Below are 20,457 nucleotides of genomic sequence, written 5' to 3' on the forward strand. Positions count from 1 at the left end.
ATACATAGATTCTAGCTGAAATTTCTCGTTATTAAAAAATCGATGTCCATTTTTTCAAACTGAGAATTTGTTATTTTTGAGCAATATTGGACAACTAGCAATAAATAAAATCACGAATTCGTAGGACAAGTGGTTTTATCATGATTTTTGCTTTTATGGTAATGCTAAATAACAATGTTTTCGTTAAAACTGGAAACTTATCCATAATATTTTGGGGTCTCGTGGTATTACTGTTGATGAAAAAGGCGATTTCAAAACATGATTCCGGATTATTTTTCGAATATTGACTAAAATTCTTCAGTAGCTTCCTAATATTTTTAGAGAAGTTTTGTTCAAGAAAGAAGCAACAGATTTTTTTCTTTATGCTCTTTTTACTTTCGACTTTTCAACTTGTTAATTTATAGAAGCAGATGAGAAGTGCCGTTTTTTTCAACAAATGATTTTTCTTTCAGTAAAAGCAAAATAATATCGTTAGTTTTCCAGTGAAACCATTATCATTAATATTCTCACAATAACTCACTTAATAATAAACTGGTTGGGATTGAAATGAATTCATAAATTCAATTTGATAGTGATGAATACGTTTTATTATATAAATGTCAGTATTTTAAACTTTCATTATAACTGAACACTGTCGAATATTTGAAAATCACACACACGGATATTTTGAATCTTCCTTCAAAATATCTGAAATATTGCGGGGATTTTTACTCAGAATCCTGAAATCTATTTCGACATTGACTACAATATTTATAAATCAAATTCTTTACCACTACTTTTCCATTTATTACATTGCGCCAGGTATTTTATGTAAATAATATACAGTATGTGACATCTGAATACTGAAAGTTATTTTGAATGAATTGAAATTGAAAATCAAATATTCAAAAATTAACCGGTATCGTTTATTTCAACCTCAGAATTATTTTTTCCATAAAATTACTCCTTTGACTTACTGCCAGAGAAACATCTGTTTAAAATAATCTGCTACCCCCTCACGATAATCCTCAAAAGTTAAAACTTGTGCGAGCTGAGGATTAACGAGGTCTTACCTCTCAACGTACCACTAACACTGATTTTCAACTATCATATAATGCAATAAAATCACATGTTATGATTGAATATTTTGAAATTTCTGGAATATTTCTGAAACCTCGAACAACTTTTTTCCTCGACGTTATTTATTTATTTATATTATTTATTGGAAATAACCAACAGTTATTCCCGTCAGGTCGGGACAGACTTTTATGTGCAATATTAGTAATCATTAAGAATATTATGTGCAATATTTTAATGTTGATATTTTCAATTTTAGATATGGTTTTTTATATACCTGGCTCTTCTCAAATGTCTATGACTTGAGTTTTGGCCAACGATTTAAATCGATGGATGTATTTTTGTATAGAATATTTGTACATTGTTCAATGATGCGCTTCACAGATCCTGTTTTGTTTAGATTTTATTTAGTATAGTATTGAAACATATTTTTTATCTGATTTTCCCACAGCTCAGATATTTGGTGGCAGTTAGTTCTTCAAATAAATTGTTTTCAAATAAATTATTTTCTCACCTGTTTTAAATCACTCATTTCATTTGTTATTGCTGAATTATGCATACAAATAGTACCAGAATCGTGGGAATCTGAATAAATTGGGGAATTATGTTCAACTTCTGTTTAAATTCCTTTACTCTAAATTATAGAGAACATTTGAGTTTTAAAGAGCGTGACATGTTAACACAGAAAATATAATTAATATTAATGTATGTATGTCATGATTACCAATTCAGTAACATTTTCTAATGAGTATTATGCTTTAGATCAATAGTAGTGAAAACTACATGTAACAGAAACAAAGATTTTCTTGCTGTGTCACATTTTGTGTTGTTTTTGTGAATTTTGTAATTTTATAGACTTGGAAGAAGGCAGGAAAATTATCAAAAAATTAAAAGGTGCAAGGGGAATGAGGTGGAATGCAAGTCTTTGTTAATGGAAGATTGAAAATGGGTTTAGTGTACATACATATATATTTTATCAGGGCTGTTATTTATTTTGAATGATTTATTTATTTTCCAAATGGTGTATATGTTCACGAAACAAGCATTAAATTAATACTTCCAGTTACGTTTTAACACAAAGTTTTTTGTTTCTAAATATACTATGTTCCTTTTGTAATATATTTTTACCAAATGTATCTCACCATGTGCAATATTTTTTTAATAAAATGTTTTACGATGTTTTGTAGTGTTTTAATGACTTCTTTGAAGATGAATATTGTAACTTAAAGTTCTACGGATCTGTCATGAAAGTTTTTGGTATGCGGACCTGGTTTTCAATGTTAATTAGCGACTTTTTATGTTCTTGTATAGATCGACCGGTTTCTCGAAAATACTGAATATTGATAAATGTTTCATTAGCTATGCGAGAATTATTATTATGTTTTAATGGAATGTTCATGCATAGACATTCCTTTTTATATTTATAGAAATTCTTTAGAAAGAACAATTAACCGATTGAAAAATAGAACTAGGCATTTTTTTAAAAGATGAGGTACACCTGAGGTTCGAGTTTGTGAAGTATGATTTTATCAGAGTTATGCTTTATTGATTCCTAATAATATATGTCAGAGAGTATCAAAAACGTATCTGAAAACTATCGAGGAGAGATACATACGAACAAGAAAATATACTGTTTAATAAATCTGAGAAATTGACATAGTCGAATTCAAAGAAATCGCTAATTAGGTATCCACAATAGTCTATTAGAGAAACACTGAAAATAAATTGGTGGACATAGCCGTTACTACGTGGTAGACGATTAACATGAAAAATGAGAAATAGAACTTTCTATGTTTTTTACTACTTTATTTGTAACTAAGTAATACAAAAATAGACTTTATTGTATTAGCTTGAAAATGTCCATACAGGATGGAACTGCAGTAACGATAGTTACAAATACAAGTGGTATTACAAATACTTCTGTATGTGTGGACTTCCTGGACGTGTCTCAAACGTTCATTATTTCCAGGTCGTCTCCACAGTCTTACTCGACGAGAATCTGGATGAAATCCAAATCTGGATTCGTCTGTAAACAAAACTGTGGCCCAATCATTTGCATCCCAGTTTTGATGTTCTTGACACCACTCTAATCTTCTACCGCGATTACCTCTCGACAAAGGTGGACATCTAAGTGGCCTTCTGTTGTGGAGATCTACTTCATGCAGTCGATTTCTGACAGTATCACGACAATGGTAACCTGGTGCGTCTGCTGCAACACGTTAACCAACTCAGGTGCTGTGGTTGTCGGTTGTCTTTTTGCGGTTAAGACCAAAAATCGGTCTTGAACTGCAGTTGTAGCGCGTCCTCGCCCTGGATGTTGTTGGGCTGGACTGCCAGTTTCACGGAAACACCGCCACAATCGACTGATAACACTTTGGGAGACCCCCAAACGAAGAGCTACATCATTTTGTCGCATGCCACCTTGAAGAAGCCCTACAGCTCTATTCATCTCAGCCAATGGTAAGTGATGGCGTTCCATGTTAAAGCACAATATTTCCAGTTTAATTGCTGAGCAAGAACTGCATAGAATGTACAAACTCGACACTTTCAGATTATTCATTTTAGCCGAAAACCTGCAGTTTGTAAAAAAACTTGATAAAAGATTAGTTACCGTTTTTGCAGGCTTTGTTCAACCCATAGAAATCTACAGGGTGGTCGAGTGTACCAATTTAATCGAAATTAAACGACCTCATGCATTTATTTTTATGATATTTAGTATGTTATAAAAATATCCCTAGACTTTTCCGATGTGTATATATTAGAACGGACACTCAACAACTGAAACAAAATATTAACATATAACAACTTATCCAGATTTCCGTGTTAGTACTTCAATATTATCAAATAACTGAGTTCTCAGCTGTTTTGCAGAGCAAGGAGCCTAATCATGACTGAGAAAATATTTTTTTTTACTAACAAGTCGATTATTATTAAAAATACAAGATACGTAAAAATCATAAAAATTAGAACACATTCAGTACTTTCATAAATATATTCGTGATTTAGGCACTTGAAAACATAAAAATCTGCAAAAATATCCAGTGCAACACAAAAAAAAATTCTTGCAGAGCTGTGTTGTCCAAGGTTATTCCAAGAAGTTTAACAGTGCCACCATTTGATAGTGTGTGATTTGCGACAAACTTCAGTATTTGTGTTTCAAAGGTATTGAATAGTTCTGAATAGTTTCTGATGCAGTTCTCGACTGAAAAAAATGTGAAAGGTAACTGTCAGAAACTGTATCATTTAATAAAAAAACTAAAATCGTAATAACATTTTTTTGTTCAATAAATTTTCCGCTTGAAGAATCGATCATAAATCAACTAACTTGAACTGACACTTCAGTTGGTAGCTGCTGATTATACCGTGTCCTCTTTGGAATATTAGCCTTTTCGAAACATATGGCTTTCGGTGATTTTCTCAGTTGCTCTAGCGAAAACTAGATCTTCTCTATGATTATCTGTGATGTATGCCCTCATTTATTCTCTTCATTAGTCCCCACAAAGGATCTGCGCAAATAGACGGAATTAAAAGTGAGCTTGATTATACATATTCGATGCTACTGGTAAATCACGCGGTGTTAAATCAAACCTAATTGATAATCACGAAAATGTATATACTTCGGCATTGTTAGCTCTGATTTACTGTAATTGTAATGACGTCAATCAAGCACTTGCCTGGATGCTCATTTGCGAAAGGAAGATTATTCCTGAGATATTCATTTGTATAGCGAGTACATGTTCAAGTATTATTCGCACTTGAGAGTAGTTGCTGTATAATCAATTTAAGATAACAACAAACTTTTGATGAGGTAATTTGAAGACAGTATCCAAATTTGATTTATTTATCTTCAAAATTCAATAAAAGGAAAGCGTTGCCGTCTTAAATTTAAGTGTTTATTGAATTTATAATTTTTTTTCGAAAAAAATTTCAATCCTTCCGTCCTTATTACATTATTTCAACATAATTCATAGTGGCCGGTGTTCTCACGAGCGATTGGACTCAAAATACACTACTCTATGTTACACTGAAGTTGAAATACTGTAATATATCAAAAAAATTCTAATGTTATACAATTCTGATCAGCAAACTCTTCTTAACTGTAACAGAATGTAAAGATGTCGACTATAGTCCGTTCATAATTTGTCGATAGCACAAGTCATAAAACGGTCGTAAAACTCGTAAAATCATAGGTGGAGGTTCCTGAGGTGTTTATTCATTAAATATAAAGCTTCAGTTTATATTCGAAACTTGCCTTGAAAGGGTGAAGTTGTTACGAACGAAAATAATTTTTGGTTTAGTACATTTTTTAATCGCATTTAATTTACGGCTCGTTGGTGTTTCGGCGTCTACGGCAGTAATTAACGTCTCTAATATTTATTTTGTGAATTTTGTGCAGTGCGTGAGTAACTTTTTTTCATATTCCTACAAACATATACGTACCTTTCGTTCCTGCTTGTTTTGTTTGATTGCTTGCGATGGCTTCGTCATCATCATCAACATCATCAAGTTTTACACCGGTACTGTTGCGTACAGTCAGTAAGTCTGTCTATTCACCAAGAGAGAAGACTATTGTTTTCAACGTTCACGATGCTCTGGTTTCTCAGAATCCCACAAACACTGTTCAGAACATAATCAAGAGTTGTGCCAACATGACGGGCGTAGGGGAGTCAACAATATATAGGTTCCTATCAGAAAGAAAAAAAAAAAGGTATAGCTAACCCAAATACAAACGAATACTTAAAGAGGGGGAGAAAACCTATTGAAATTGATGAATTTGCCAAAAATGGTATTCGAAGGAAAATTCACGAATTTTTTTACAAAAAAGAAATACCCAACTTAAACAAAATTTTACAAGAAGTTAGAGACGACCCGGATTTGCCTCATGTCGGACGAACCAAATTGTGGCAAGTTTTAAAAGAATTAAATTTCCGGTGGGAGAAATCAGACCGAAAATCACTTTTGATTGACCGGGAAGAGATAATATGTTGGAGAAGAAAGTATCTAAGATCTATACGGAAATTTCGGGCTGAAGGAAGGCCAATTTACTATCAGGACGAAACGTGGGTAAACGCAGGTCATACTCTCACAAAAATTTGGACAGATAAAAATATATCAAGCTCCAGGCAAGCCTTTATGGAAGGTTGGTCTACTGGTATTTCCCCACCCTCTGGTAAAGGCAGTAGATTAATAGTTTCTCACATTGGCAGTGAAAAAGGATTTGCTAAGCATGGTTTGTTGGAATTTGAATCCAAAAGCACAAAAGACTATCACGAGGAGATGACAGCTGATGTTTTCGAAGAGTATTTTGAGCAGATGATTGAACATATACCACCAAACTCAATTATAGTATTAGATAATGCACCTTATCATTCACGACTAGTTGAAAGACTTCCAAAGACTGCGTGGAAGAAACAGGATATCATTGACTGGCTGCGGAATGAGTCCCTGCCTTACGAAGATGGAATGGTTGAAGCAGAACTTTTAAAAATTGCCCGGCAACACAAATCTAAGTTCAAGAAATACGTAGTTGACAAAATGGCGGAAAGACGAAACATCACAGTCCTTAGACTTCCACCCTACCACTGCGAATTAAATCCAATTGAACTTATTTGGGCACAAATGAAAAGCTATGTGGCTAGAAAAAATACGTCATATAAAATACAAGCTGTACGTGAATTGTTATATGAGTCTTTACAACATATTACAGAACAAAATTGGCGAGATGCAGTAAGACATGCAATAGAAGAAGAACAAAAAATGTGGGATCTTGACAATATAATTGATGCGACTGTAGAGACACAACCGCTAATTATTAACCTGCAAGACGACTCGGATTCCGAAGATGATCCTGTTTATTTTGAATTTGAATAGTTTTGTAAGTAATCGTAGTTTATATCATTCAAAAATAGGTATTAATTAAATAAATGTATCTTTTACAAATTGCAAGTAACTTATTATTCTTGAATAAAATAAAGAAATTTTTTAAAATAAAAATACAGTTTACAGTACCTACAGTTTAAGAATATTAATATATTTATTTATTTAAAGTAACTAATGTTTTAATCATATACTCTACGACACTGGTCACTCATTTCCACTCAAAATACCTACATAATCGGATTAAAAGTTTTATAGCTGTATTGTATTTCTTCAGATACAAGGTGGGTTAGTCGAAAACATCTTAAACTGCCAGTTTTAGTTTGGTTTTTGTTATTATATCATATTAGCTGTCCTCTCTGTATTTCAGTTCTCTAATGAGGGTCAAACTTGCAGTGAGCTGTCAACAAATTATGAACGGACTATAGATGTCTAAGACTCTTGAGAAATGATCCCTCATAGCCCCCTAATGACTCTGAGATATGTATTTTGACCTGGCAGACCAGAGCATCCAGAGGGACATAAGGTAATATGTCCTGCCAGGTCAAAATACATCTCTCACAGTTGTCAAGGGGCTATGAGGGATCATTTCTCAAGAGTCTTGATGAGGGGCTGTGAGAAAACTGCGGCACAGTAGAAATCTATAGAATCTTTAAAAATTTGAAGTAATACAGTTCTTATTCTAAGAACGGTATCAAACTTATTGAACGTCGCGTCGCTGGGAAAGTATAGAGCTGTTTGCGTTTTCTTTGTTTGTCGAGTACTTCTGCACGTAATGTTCGGTTCGTTTGGGAAACGAACAATTAGTGTCACTGGACACTCTTGCGTCTGTATCATTTATATAATTAGACACCAGCGTGATATTTTCCGTGGTATTGCCTCATCTGTAACTTATTCACTAACAAAACACATATCATAAATATTTATGAGCCATTCGACATTCTGAAGACGAGCCAGTCTCTATTCAGGATCCGAACCAACGTGCACTGTTAATAACTCGAGTGCATACACTCGAAATATTGGTTATTTTCTAGTGGTGCCGAGCACTTGATGGTCTGTCGAGTGTCATTCGTGGTACTCAACAATGACTACAAATAACATGAGCACGAGCTCCCGTCTTGGCATGCCTGTCAATAGGAATTATTGACACCTCTAGAATTAATGAACTCTGTTTCAAAACAGTTCGTGCCTGTTTGATTCTTTTTTTATTTCGCCTCACAAAAATTGAGACGATGTTGGAAAAGTAGCCTCATGAAAATTAGAGAATTAATCTCGACATGTCTACTCAGCGACTTCTATTCTGATGAAATTTATAGAAAAAAAACTAATATTATAGACACTAATTGGCAAATAGTATTTCCCTGAATGTATAAAGTAACCACTGTCTATACAATTATTTGAAATGGAAAAGTCATATTAATATTCTTAACAAATCCGTTTCTAATTTTTTGAAGTAATAAAAAAACTGTTTAATGTCTAAACAGGAATAAATCCCAATAACAAGACATATTAATATTATTAATAAACATGTTACAGTTTATATCTGCCTGTGGTTCTTAACTTGACCAATAGGTTCATAATAAATGTCGAGATTTTCACAGAGTTGATTGTAAAGTTTGCTCATTGCAACAACTGGTGACTTGAGTAATATGTTGGTTCTAGAATTTGGTAGATAAAAAGTCAGTTCATTTGTAGAATTGATTCGTGGAACATGAAAGTTGAAGTGGGAGAGTAGTTCGGGACAGTCAATCAGAATATTAACTAGTTTATAAATGAAAATTATAGAGTAGCAGGTTCTTCGGTTTTGAAGGGATATTAAATTAAATTTATTCAGTAGTATAATGTTGTCGATGCCTTGTTCGGGGTAAACTCCTTCTAGCTTGTAAGTAATATATTTCATAGAACCTCTTTGTATAGATTCGATTTTGTTTATGTGGACATTATACAGTACTTTTCAGATAAAAGTATCCACCTTTAATAACTTTTGTAATACTGGTATTTAGGAAAAATCCAAAAACACGTCAATTTATGTTGAAAGGGGCAAGCATTATGGCTTATTTAAACTTACTGGAAAAGCCACCCCCTCACCCCTAGCATCATCCCCTTTTTTTAAATTACTCCTCATATTTTCTATGTAAAATTTGGATACTCCTCTTTGAGCTAATTTCAAAAATGTATAATACTTGTAGGTTTAAGTGGTTAGTTTATGAGATAAACAATTTTTCTTTTAATAGCACAAATTTTTCTTATTTTTTACTTTCACCTTATTTGCCTGTACTAAAATAGGTTGTACAACAGTTCAAACTCTTTAATCTGTTTAACTGTGCTATTTATTCTACTTCAAAAATCCAAACAACAAAAAACTCTACTTTTTATTAAAGTTTGACACTGTCAACTAGAATTTGTAGTCACTATTGATAGTGTACTTTGATACATTATTTATTTTGTTTCGCTGAAATGGTTTACTCTTTGCAAGAAAGAATTGAAATTGTAGATTTATACTACCAAAATAATAATTGTGCAAGAGCTGCTGCTAGATTATTTAACGAATTACATGACGGAAGACATGCAACTCATAAGTATGTAATTCAACTGATGGAGAAATTTACCACAACAGGGTCTGTTTGCAATAAAGTGCATAAGCGAGAGAGACTCGTAAATAACGAAGCAATCCAAGTGGCAATTTTAAGGCAAGTCAGCTTAGAGGCTCAACAACCCCAATCGTTGTCAACAATAAGTAGAGCGATCGGTGTTTCATCTTCTACAGTTTTCCGAGTTCTACATAAATTCAAGTACCACCCATACAAAGTTAAGTTGGTGCACGAGTTGAATGAAGATGATTTTGATCGTCGTCTAAAGTTTTGCGAATCAATGACGCAATTTATCAATAACAATCCACAATTGTTAAACAATATTTGCTTTTCTGATGAATGCTCATTTTCATTAAATGGCTTAGTAAATAGGCATAATTGTAGATATTGGGCTGAAAGTGATCCACATATTATGCGTGAATTCCATACACAACATCCCCAAAAGTTGAACGTTTGGTGTGGTATCCTAGGTGACCACATTGTCGAACCTTTCTTCATCAACGGAAATTTAAATGGTGAATCATATCTTGAGTTGGGAAGGGGTTGACCTACGTATTACAACAATAATAGAAAATGATGATAACCTTTCCGAAGATTTACTGGTATTTCAACAAGACGGAGCTCCCCCACACTATGCTATGCCTGTCCGACAATTTTTAAACGAAACATTCCTCGCTCGTTGGATAGGTAGAAGAGGGCAGATGATGGAGTGGCCACCAAGGTTACCGGATTTAACACCCCTAGACTTCTTTTTATGGGGGTATTTAAAAACAAAAGTTTATGCTACCCAACCAGAATCTCTGGATGATTTACGAGAGAGGATAGAAAATGAATGTCGACAATTGAATCTAGCCGTATTAAGCAATGTCAGAGAGGCATTTCAAAATAGATTATACCATTGTATGGAAGTGAATGGTACTCATTTTGAACACTTATTGTAACTTCATAATAAATAGCACAGTTAAAAAGATTAAAGAGTTTGAACTGTTGTACAACCCATTTCATTACAGGCAAATAAGGTGAAAGTAAAAAATAAGTAAAATTTGTGCTATTGAAAGAAAAATTGTTTATCTCATGAACTAACCACTTTAACCTACAAGTATTATACATTTTTGAAATCAGCTCAAAGAGGAGTATCCAAATTTTACATAAAAAATATGAGAAGTAATTTAAAAAAAGGGATGATGCTAGGGTTGAGGGGGTGGCTTTTCCAGTAAGTTTAAATAAGCCATAATGCTTGCCCCTTCCAACATAAATTGACGTGTTTTTGGATTTTTCCTAAATACCAGTGTTACAAAAGTTATTAAAGGTGGATACTTTTATCTGAAAAGCACTGTATATGGGTGACCATGTAAGGGAGGCATATTCCAGCCGAGATTTGACGTATGCATTGAAAAGAGTTAAAAAACTGTCTCTGCTACGAAAGTTCTTAAAGTTACGATAAATGAGCCCTAGCATCCGTTTGGCTGAGCATGTTATTGTGTCATAGTGGATGGAGGAACTCAGTTTAGGGTCAAATATGACACCAAGATCCCTTTGATGAGTGCTTATTTGAAAAGGTGTGTTATTTATGCAGTAATCATGAGAAATAACATTATGTTTAAGGGTGTATTTTGAGTATTTACATTTTTTTGTATTGAGGGGAAGATTATTTTCGGTACAACAAATGTACAAAAAGTCAAGGTCTTTTTGTAAGATTAAGCCGTCCTCCTGTGATGTAATGGGCCGAAAGATTTTCAAATCATATGCAAAGAGTAAGAAATTGCTAGAGAGAGTATTTCCTATGTCGTTAATGAAGAGTGAGAATAAAAGAGGTGCTAAATTGCTTCCTTGAGGGGCACCACTGTTTACAATGAATTGGAACGACTTGTGACTCCTATAATCTACGAATAGGATACGTTCAGTTAAGTATGAGCGGAAAAGCTTTAAGAGTTGGGAGTTATAATTCTTTCTGTGCGCTGGGAAAAATCATTAGATTGAATTTCACGATACGTGCACACACCGTCACGAAAAACCGACACCGTGAAGTTGGCTTCTTCTTCTTTAATTCTTTCTTCTTAATAACCTGGTTAATTTCACTCCAATTCGAAATCACTTCTAGATCCTCATTAAGATATACAACTTCTTGCTGGAGGTTTGAAGGTTTACAATTTTCTCCACGATTTTTGATATCACGGATAGCAAACCGACTGGTCTATTGTTATTTGGAAGATTTTTCTTGCTCTTTTGGGAACAAGAAGGAAAACCCCCTTCCTTGTAAGACAGGTTGAAAGGTCTGCAAAATACTGGTGAGAGTTCATTTGCGCACTTTTTGAGAATGATGATGGGCACTTCATCATGACCAGACGCCTTGTTGATATTGAGCTTGGAATGAGCATTGTGGATTCTAGGATAGGAATAGTGCATGGGTGGTGCCTTTGTCAGAAAATCAACTATGGAGTGGGACGCAAATTGTTCAGCTAGTAGATTGCTTTTCCTATGGCTGCTGTTGGAAATTGAACCATCCGATTGTGTTGGTGATGGAAATGTGGATTTTGTCCTACTTCCACTTCCACAACCACACATTTTGGTATTGTATTTTAGGGTTCTTATGTTTTCTGTTGATTCAAATTACTTACCAAACACAAAACGTTCACTTTCTATAACTTATACACATATAAAGTTAGCATCATCAGGTGATGAGTCATTTACTCGTCATGCTAATATCATGCTAATATGGTGGTACTTTGGTGTTCTTCTGTTGATTCAAATTCATCGTTTAGCAAAGAGGATCGAGCAAAATATTTGGTCTACCATGTGATCCTACCGTAAAAATGAAACGAATTTCATTGTCGCTCGTCCGAAATCAATATTTTTCATCTTGTTATGGAAGTCGCGTTGGCAAGTGGTAATGAGTATTCCAAGAGAGACAAAGTCGCTTTAGATAATAGTTAATTAGGCGAGTCAATCAATGAGTTTATTTTCCGTCTGGCTCGCAAATATGGCCGAATGAATGTGAGGAATCTGTTCGACGGATGTTTCGAGAAAATCGCTTATGGACTTCTGGAACAATTATAAATATCTCGATCTTCTTCATAGATGAGTATCGCGACAGTGATATCCATATGTTATGACGATTGAATTCTTTTTCAATATCGCGGTCACATAAGCATGCGGGTTCATTGGACCCGCTACTACACTACAAAAATAGCAATAATTTTGAAATATGTTGAAGAGCAAATCCATTTAATGTTATTCTTATATCCTTTGGGAGTTCCCCAAACACTCCAATATACCTGTATAACTATATTGATGGAGAAATAGAAACGTGTTTTTAAAAACATTCTCCTTTAAATTTTTATTGTAAATAGACATCAAAAGATTTCCAAAAGTCTGCCAGAAAACAATTACTTCCGATACTAATACCACGACGAATATTCAAATTCTATTATCATTAAAATAAGATTTTTTGTTTGTAACAGATAAGTTAAATAGTTATTTAACTATACCTACTAACCGGTTTCAAAAATGATTTTGCTTATAGAAAAGAAGAAGCCTTTATGAGTATATTATTTTTAGAAAATTAGACATTCCTATGACATTTGAAATAATATAACCAAGGTATCAAAAATTTTTCAAAAAGTAATAGTATTCCATATGGGCGTAAAATAGACAATTGTCGAAGAAAGGAACAACCAAGTTTCTTGCTTCAACTTGTCAAATAAATAATCACTTCTACTTATTTTCTTTTTCAACGTACATATTCCATTTGTATAAGCCTTATTAAATAATAAAATTTCTACAGATATAGTTGACTGGTTACGCGCATCTGATAATCTGCTAGCCGCTAACAATTATCATCGTCTCCAATAGCCGTGATCGTCTAGTGGTTAGGACCCCACGTTGTGGCCGTGGTAACCCAGGTTCGAATCCTGGTCACGGCAATGTCAAGTCATTGTCACGGAGGAGGCTTTTTTTTATTTTTTTTACATAACTCATAATGTACAAATATTTTTTGTGAAAGATTTGTAAATAAATGATCGAAAAATACAATACATACCCAAAAAATTCAATCCCGGAAAATTCGTTTTTTAGTGAGTAGAAAAAACGAGCTGTAGGAGAGTCATCGAAGTCTGCTGGTACAAAAAACTGTTTTTGGATGTGTTGCGTACACAATTTTTTTGACAACCGTATAGAATAACAAATCAATGAGACACATTTCCTCATTATATTTTTTTGTACAACAAAATTTCAAATATTTTAATTCTTATTTCTATTGAATATTGTAATTCAAACAGAATATAGGTAATAACAGAAACATTCTAATTCTTATTTACATTAATATTTATATGAAAATGCTAGCAATTGCTAATATTGAAAGATTTCAATTTATTTGAATTGCTTGGTATATTCAAATGCCTTTTGTTGAAGTCAGGTTTTCTTGCCGAATTACAACAAAAGTTTTGTCAATATGTGTTTTGGAATCTGGTATTTTCACATGTCTTTCTTTGTCGTTGCGTATCATTTTGTCATGTAGCAGACGCACTCTCTTAAAAACCATGTTGGACAGTTTAGGATGGTTAGCAATTAAAGATTATCTGTTATACCAGACACTTATTTTCATTTCTAAAATCAAAACAAGACCTAAATACTTAATTGATAAAATAAGTTACAATTTCGAACTGCACCAATACCTAACGAGATCAAGAAATTGCTTTTACTTACCTCTAATAAGGACAAAGACTTCTCAAAATTCTTTCATTGTTAAAGGACTCAAAGTTTTCAATGATTCAACCCCAGAATTGAAGGATATATACTCTATTGACCTTTTCAAAAAGTTATTAAAAATTGTATGATGGAAAAACGTAATGAGACTTGACGTTTATTTTATAAACACACAGTATCTATATTTGTTGTGTGACGTAAACTTCCAGTTTAGAAACTTTTTATATATATTTTACTTTTTCTATATGACGACGTTAATTTTATTTTTATATTTTTTATGTATTCGCAAGATTTAATGCTAATATATTTGAGACTTAATGTAAATTAGTAATTAACAATTTTGTATGTATGTGTGTATATGTATGTATATATATATTTTATTGCTTCACGACAATCTACAAGTGACAACAAATCAATTTTATTTTTAGATTTTATTGATTACTTACTGAACTGTATTATAAGACTAATAATTATTAGTCTTCGACTAAATAAAGGATTTATATATATATATATATATATATATATATATATATATATATATATATATATATATATATATATATATATATATATATATATTACAATGTAGGTTTTCACGGATGGTAGAATATGATGTGTTGTTCTTCCGGGTGTTCATCTGTTGTGTACTATTCGATAGTCGACGTTTCGCCATCATCTCAGATGGCATTATCAAGACGAGTTACTGCCATCTGAATGAATTTGGTAACCAGTTGTTGTCCACCTTTGCAATTGGCTGCACCGCGCTGATGAGGCCAATAGCCAGAAACACGTGTCCGCGGTTTGCCTCCATATTTCTTGAGTGTCATGTCCACGATTTCCTCCTTTTGATTTATATCATACACACTCAATAATATATATATCTCTGTATCTATATCCTGGACCCGGAAGTCACGCAGGTAGCTATAGCTGCCTACGTGGTGATGTTAGATGATGCCTGGGAATGCTGGGTCTTCTAATTGAAACCACAAATGTGCGGTTGGCTCCTGTTGGTGACACCGTGTATATGTGATGTTTTTTTTTCCATTTTTGGTAACCAGTTGTTGTCCACCTTTGCAATTGGCTGCACCGCGCTGATGAGGCCAATAGCCAGAAACACGTGTCTGCGGTTTGCCTCCATATTTCTTGAGTGTCATGTCCACGATTTCCTCCTTTTGATTTATATCATACACACTCAATAATATATATATCTCTGTATCTATATCCTGGACCCGGAAGTCACGCAGGTAGCTATAGCTGCCTACGTGGTGATGTTAGATGATGCCTGGGAATGCTGGGTCTTCTAATTGAAACCACAAATGTGCGGTTGGCTCCTGTTGGTTACACCGTGTATATGTGATGTTTTTTTTTCCATTTTTGGTAACCAGTTGTTGTCCACCTTTGCAATTGGCTGCACCGCGCTGATGAGGCCAATAGCCAGAAACACGTGTCCGCGGTTTGCCTCCATATTTCTTGAGTGTCATGTCCACGATTTCCTCCTTTTGATTTATATCATACACACTCAATAATATATATATCTCTGTATCTATATCCTGGACCCGGAAGTCACGCAGGTAGCTATAGCTGCCTACGTGGTGATGTTAGATGATGCCTGGGAATGCTGGGTCTTCTAATTGAAACCACAAATGTGCGGTTGGCTCCTGTTGGTTACACCGTGTATATGTGATGTTTTTTTTTCCATTTTTGGTAACCAGTTGTTGTCCACCTTTGCAATTGGCTGCACCGCGCTGATGAGGCCAATAGCCAGAAACACGTGTCCGCGGTTTGCCTCCATATTTCTTGAGTGTCATGTCCACGATTTCCTCCTTTTGATTTATATCATACACACTCAATAATATATATATCTCTGTATCTATATCCTGGACCCGGAAGTCACGCAGGTAGCTATAGCTGCCTACGTGGTGATGTTAGATGATGCCCGGGAATGCTGGGTCTTCTAATTGAAACCACAAATGTGCGGTTGGCTCCTGTTGGTGACACCGTGTATATGTGATGTTTTTTTTTTTCCATTTTTGGTAACCAGTTGTTGTACACCTTTGCAATTGGCTGCACCGCGCTGATGAGGCCAATAGCCAGAAACACGTGTCCGCGGTTTGCCTCCATATTTCTTGAGTGTCATGTCCACGATTTCCTCCTTTTGATTTAGATCATACACACTCAATAATATATATATCTCTGTATCTATATATATATATATATATATATATATATATATATATATATATATATATATATATATATATATATATATATATATATATATATATATATATATATATATATATATATATATATTTCATATATGTTTCATTTTTAAATTTCATTTCATGTTATTAGTTCAATATTTGCTTGCAGTTTTCTTGCTTGATATAATTGTTATTTTTTAGCTAATCGTTTGTAATTTTCATAGATTCTTTCAGGGATTTCAAATCAATTTATATCATATTAGACAATGGAAGTCCGAACTAATGAAATGCACATTTCATTCATATTTCATGAACTTTGAAAGTTTATTCATAGCTTTTTCAATAACAAATGTCTCAACAGCTCTTTGAAAAATCATTTTCCTGTAATAGAGAGCCACCTTGTACATCTTTTGATAAACACATTCTATTGTTATACTAGTGTAATTATAGAATGTTCTGAAACCAATAGAGATTTTCAGTGAGCCGACACGTCCGTGAATTATTCATAAATGAAAAATGAACGTCATAGAAATTTTTGAACACCTCATACATATTCATAGTCAGCGAGGTGTACCGCCGTACATCAACTACTATTTGCACATGTCACAGCTACAGTTATTTATCAATTTGCTTTGAACACGACGGACCTTGTGTAAGTATTTACTGAAAAAAGAGTAGGCATAGCCGAAGATACATTCAACTAGGGAACCCATTTAACTCGCCCGTGATTTTTCGAGTCCGGTGGCGTTTCATCATTCCGGATCTCGGCTCAAAAGGAAACCCGAGATTTCCTAGTCAGGCCGGTTTTAGAGTCGAAGACGTCCTTGGTAGTTTTTGCAGGGGTTTGTCACGAATCAAGTGTTTCTGTAGTGAAAACTGGTATAATTCAAAAATACATGAAAATATTGTGATTGAATTGGTGTTACCTCGACATTTCCAAGACAGACTAAAAACAAAGAATATGCAGGAGAATTGAGGGTGGAAGGTGACATAATCAACATAACTGAAGAGAGATGAAACACATTTCACTTGAAAAGTTCAATGCTTACGCTCTATTAGTTCAGGTACAAATAATACACACACATCATACACACGCATACATACAACCGCAATCTCATTAACAACAAGGAGATTACGGTTACTGTATTTCTTGATATTGAAGGAGTAATTGACAATGCACTACCTAAGTCTATAGGATTGTCTCTGGCTAGAAAGGGTATAGAATCCACCATAACTGGCTGCATCTATGCCATGCTAGTAAACAGAACTGCAACTACCACTCTTCAAGGCGAGGCTATCAGGTTCAGGGTCAGCAGGGGCTGCCCTCAAGGTGGGGTACAATCTCCCCTTCTGTGGTCGCTCCTGGTGGATAGTCTGCTTGATGCCCTCGACAGAAGAACAGTTGATCTGCAAGCTTATGCAGATGACCTTGTCATTCTGGCAAGGTCCACGTCGGAAAGGGTAGCTTGTTGTTCACAGTTGGTACCTGAGGAAGCAGATGTCTGTCAACCCCAGCAAAACTGTGTTTATCCCCTTCACCAAGAGAAGAAAATTGGACGATCTAATACCACTTTCCCTCAATGGTGTGGTCATTCCATTTGGAACGGAGGTGAAATTTCTTGATAAACAACTCACCTGGAACGCTCACTTGGAAAAAGTTTAACACAAAGTCAGAGTGTCTCTATGGACATGTCGAAGGACTTTCGGTAAAACTTGGGGTTTAAGTCCCAAACAAATCCATTGGATTTATGTGATGACTGTCAGACCAATGATCACTTATGGCGCAATTGCTTGGTGGCCGAAGGCTTTACAGAAAACGGCCCAAGCGAGGCTCTCTGACTTACAGAGACAGGCTTGTCTGGCTATCAATGGTGCCATCAGTACTACACTATCAGATGCCATGAAGATCCTTCTAGATCTACCTCCACTCCACATTTTTCTGGAGAGAGAAGTTAGATGGACTGCATACAGACTTGTGCACATTGCCAATTGCACAAATCAATTCAATGCAGAGTGCAACAGACTGTTGGTTGAGTAGAGAGGACTGAATTCTTCGGGAGAAGGAAATATTAACAACAAATAGTTGTTGATTCATAGATGGATCAAAAACACCTTCCACTTCTGGTGTTTTCAGTCGCAGACCCAGGACAGAGTTATCTACCTGCCTAGGAACTTATGCGACTGTATTTCAAGCGGAAATTTACGCTGCTGAATCATGTGTGGAGAGATTGGATACATCCAACCTCACACACAAGTCAATAAAAATATTCTCGGACAGTCAAGCGGCGTTGGAAGCTCTTGGCTCCTACCGAGCAACGTCTAAATTGGTAGGAAACTGCCAAAAACGACTCTTCTCGATAGAAAGACTTAACAGATTGTCTCTGGTCTGGATTCCTGGCCAAACTGGCCTGGAAGACAATGAAGCTGCTGAATCTCTTGCAAAAGAGGGTGCTGGAAGCGGCTTCATTGGACCAGAACCTGTCATTGGCATAGCTTTAGGCTTTGCCAAACAAAGATTGAACACCTGGATGGCAAGAAGATTTATGGACTTCTGGCAGAATCTTCCTTTCAGAAAACACAATGTTTGGCCTTTATTTATATCATATTCTAGCCAATAATTCAACATGCAACCAGTGGAAGACCGCCGTGAGTCCTCGGAAGTAATTTTTGTTTTTAACATTCTCAGAGAACTGAAAGTACCTGAAATTCTCTATAATATTGATTTTATTGTACCTGACGTAAGACTGAGAAGAAGAGACAATCTATTTCGTATCTCAAACAATTTGTCACTTCTTCAACAATGTCTCGAAACATTTAACAAAATGGCGAGGAACTGTGAACTGGATATATTCAGTATTACAGAGGGACAATTCCTCCGAATGCTCAAATGCGTCTGAATATTTTTACGGCCATTTTATTATTTACTGTTTTATATTGTAATATTTTATATAGATTTTAACTGTATCAATGGTATTCAATGAATACTATATGTAAGGAACTTTCGAAAAAACTGTACATCATGTAAGTGGAAACCATTCTGTTTGTTGTTCAGTATAAATACATTTCTATTCTATTTCAAGTGTTTGATTTTTTATGTCACTCAGACCTGCCTCCCTTTCGCCTGATGGTCTGGTCTAATCCTCTTGGAGGTTCATCATTGATTTCTATTAATTCTCATTTCTTACTGAAAGGCATAATAGTATTTTTTTCTTACTTACATTCATGGTTCTGTCCAGATCTAGGAAAATACGCAACACAAGCTTTGTTTAGGCGTTTCTCAAGAACTGAACCACTTAATTTATTGTTATTTTTTACACGCTTTATATTAGCTTCACCTGTACTTATGTATATATGTTTGTTTGTATGTATGTTTGTTTCTATGTATGTTTGTTTGTAATCGGGATCTCTATTGACATAATTATCGGCATTATTGCTTGATCTATTCGCGGGCAGATGACGCTGTACGTAACCTCATTGATTTTTCTTGATCTATTCGCGGGCAGATGGCGCTGTACGTAACTATCAATTATTGCTTGAGCTATTCGCGGGCAGATGCCGCTATACGTAACGTCCTTTGATAGGTTGTTCAAAAGAAAATCAAAATAAAAAACATATTTCAAGAATTATAAGTCATATAAGACTGAATTGTTTTTTGAAATTATTACTGCAAATTTTCTCTTTACTTCGAAACAAATTTTACAACTGTCCGCCCTCTGTTGGAGACTTACTGCACCTCAGTATTCCTATAGAATTTGAGACCTCAAACTTTATCATGTTGTTTGAGAGGAATTTTACATTCGTACGCCGTCTGTTGAAGATTTATAATACTAGTGACTAGAACTTTAAAAAAAATTTGACAATAGATCGGACTAAAAACTGAAAAATAAATAAAGTTCAAAGTGTGCCTTCCAAAGTCTACATAAAAACACCTAAAAGCTCTGTATTTCAAAGATGAGTCTAGCGAAACAAGTGTGATACACCGATATGCGGCTTTCACCATTAGGTTTGTTGCCAGTTTTCATCCC

General features: G+C 34.6%; 1 non-coding gene across 1 annotated transcript; it reads left to right on the forward strand.

Annotated features, from left to right (window-relative positions):
- Positions 1 to 13,375: 13,375 nt before the first annotated feature.
- Positions 13,376 to 13,447, forward strand: TRNAH-GUG (transfer RNA histidin (anticodon GUG)). The gene has a single exon. It is a non-coding gene; the product is annotated as a tRNA-His (tRNA).
- Positions 13,448 to 20,457: the final 7,010 nt, after the last annotated feature.

Source organism: Leptinotarsa decemlineata, unplaced genomic scaffold (assembly GCF_025532065.1).
Source record: "Leptinotarsa decemlineata unplaced genomic scaffold, Ldec_3_MD MMD2_tig00002082_RagTag_RagTag, whole genome shotgun sequence".
In the NCBI taxonomy this organism is placed as follows: domain Eukaryota; kingdom Metazoa; phylum Arthropoda; class Insecta; order Coleoptera; family Chrysomelidae; genus Leptinotarsa; species Leptinotarsa decemlineata.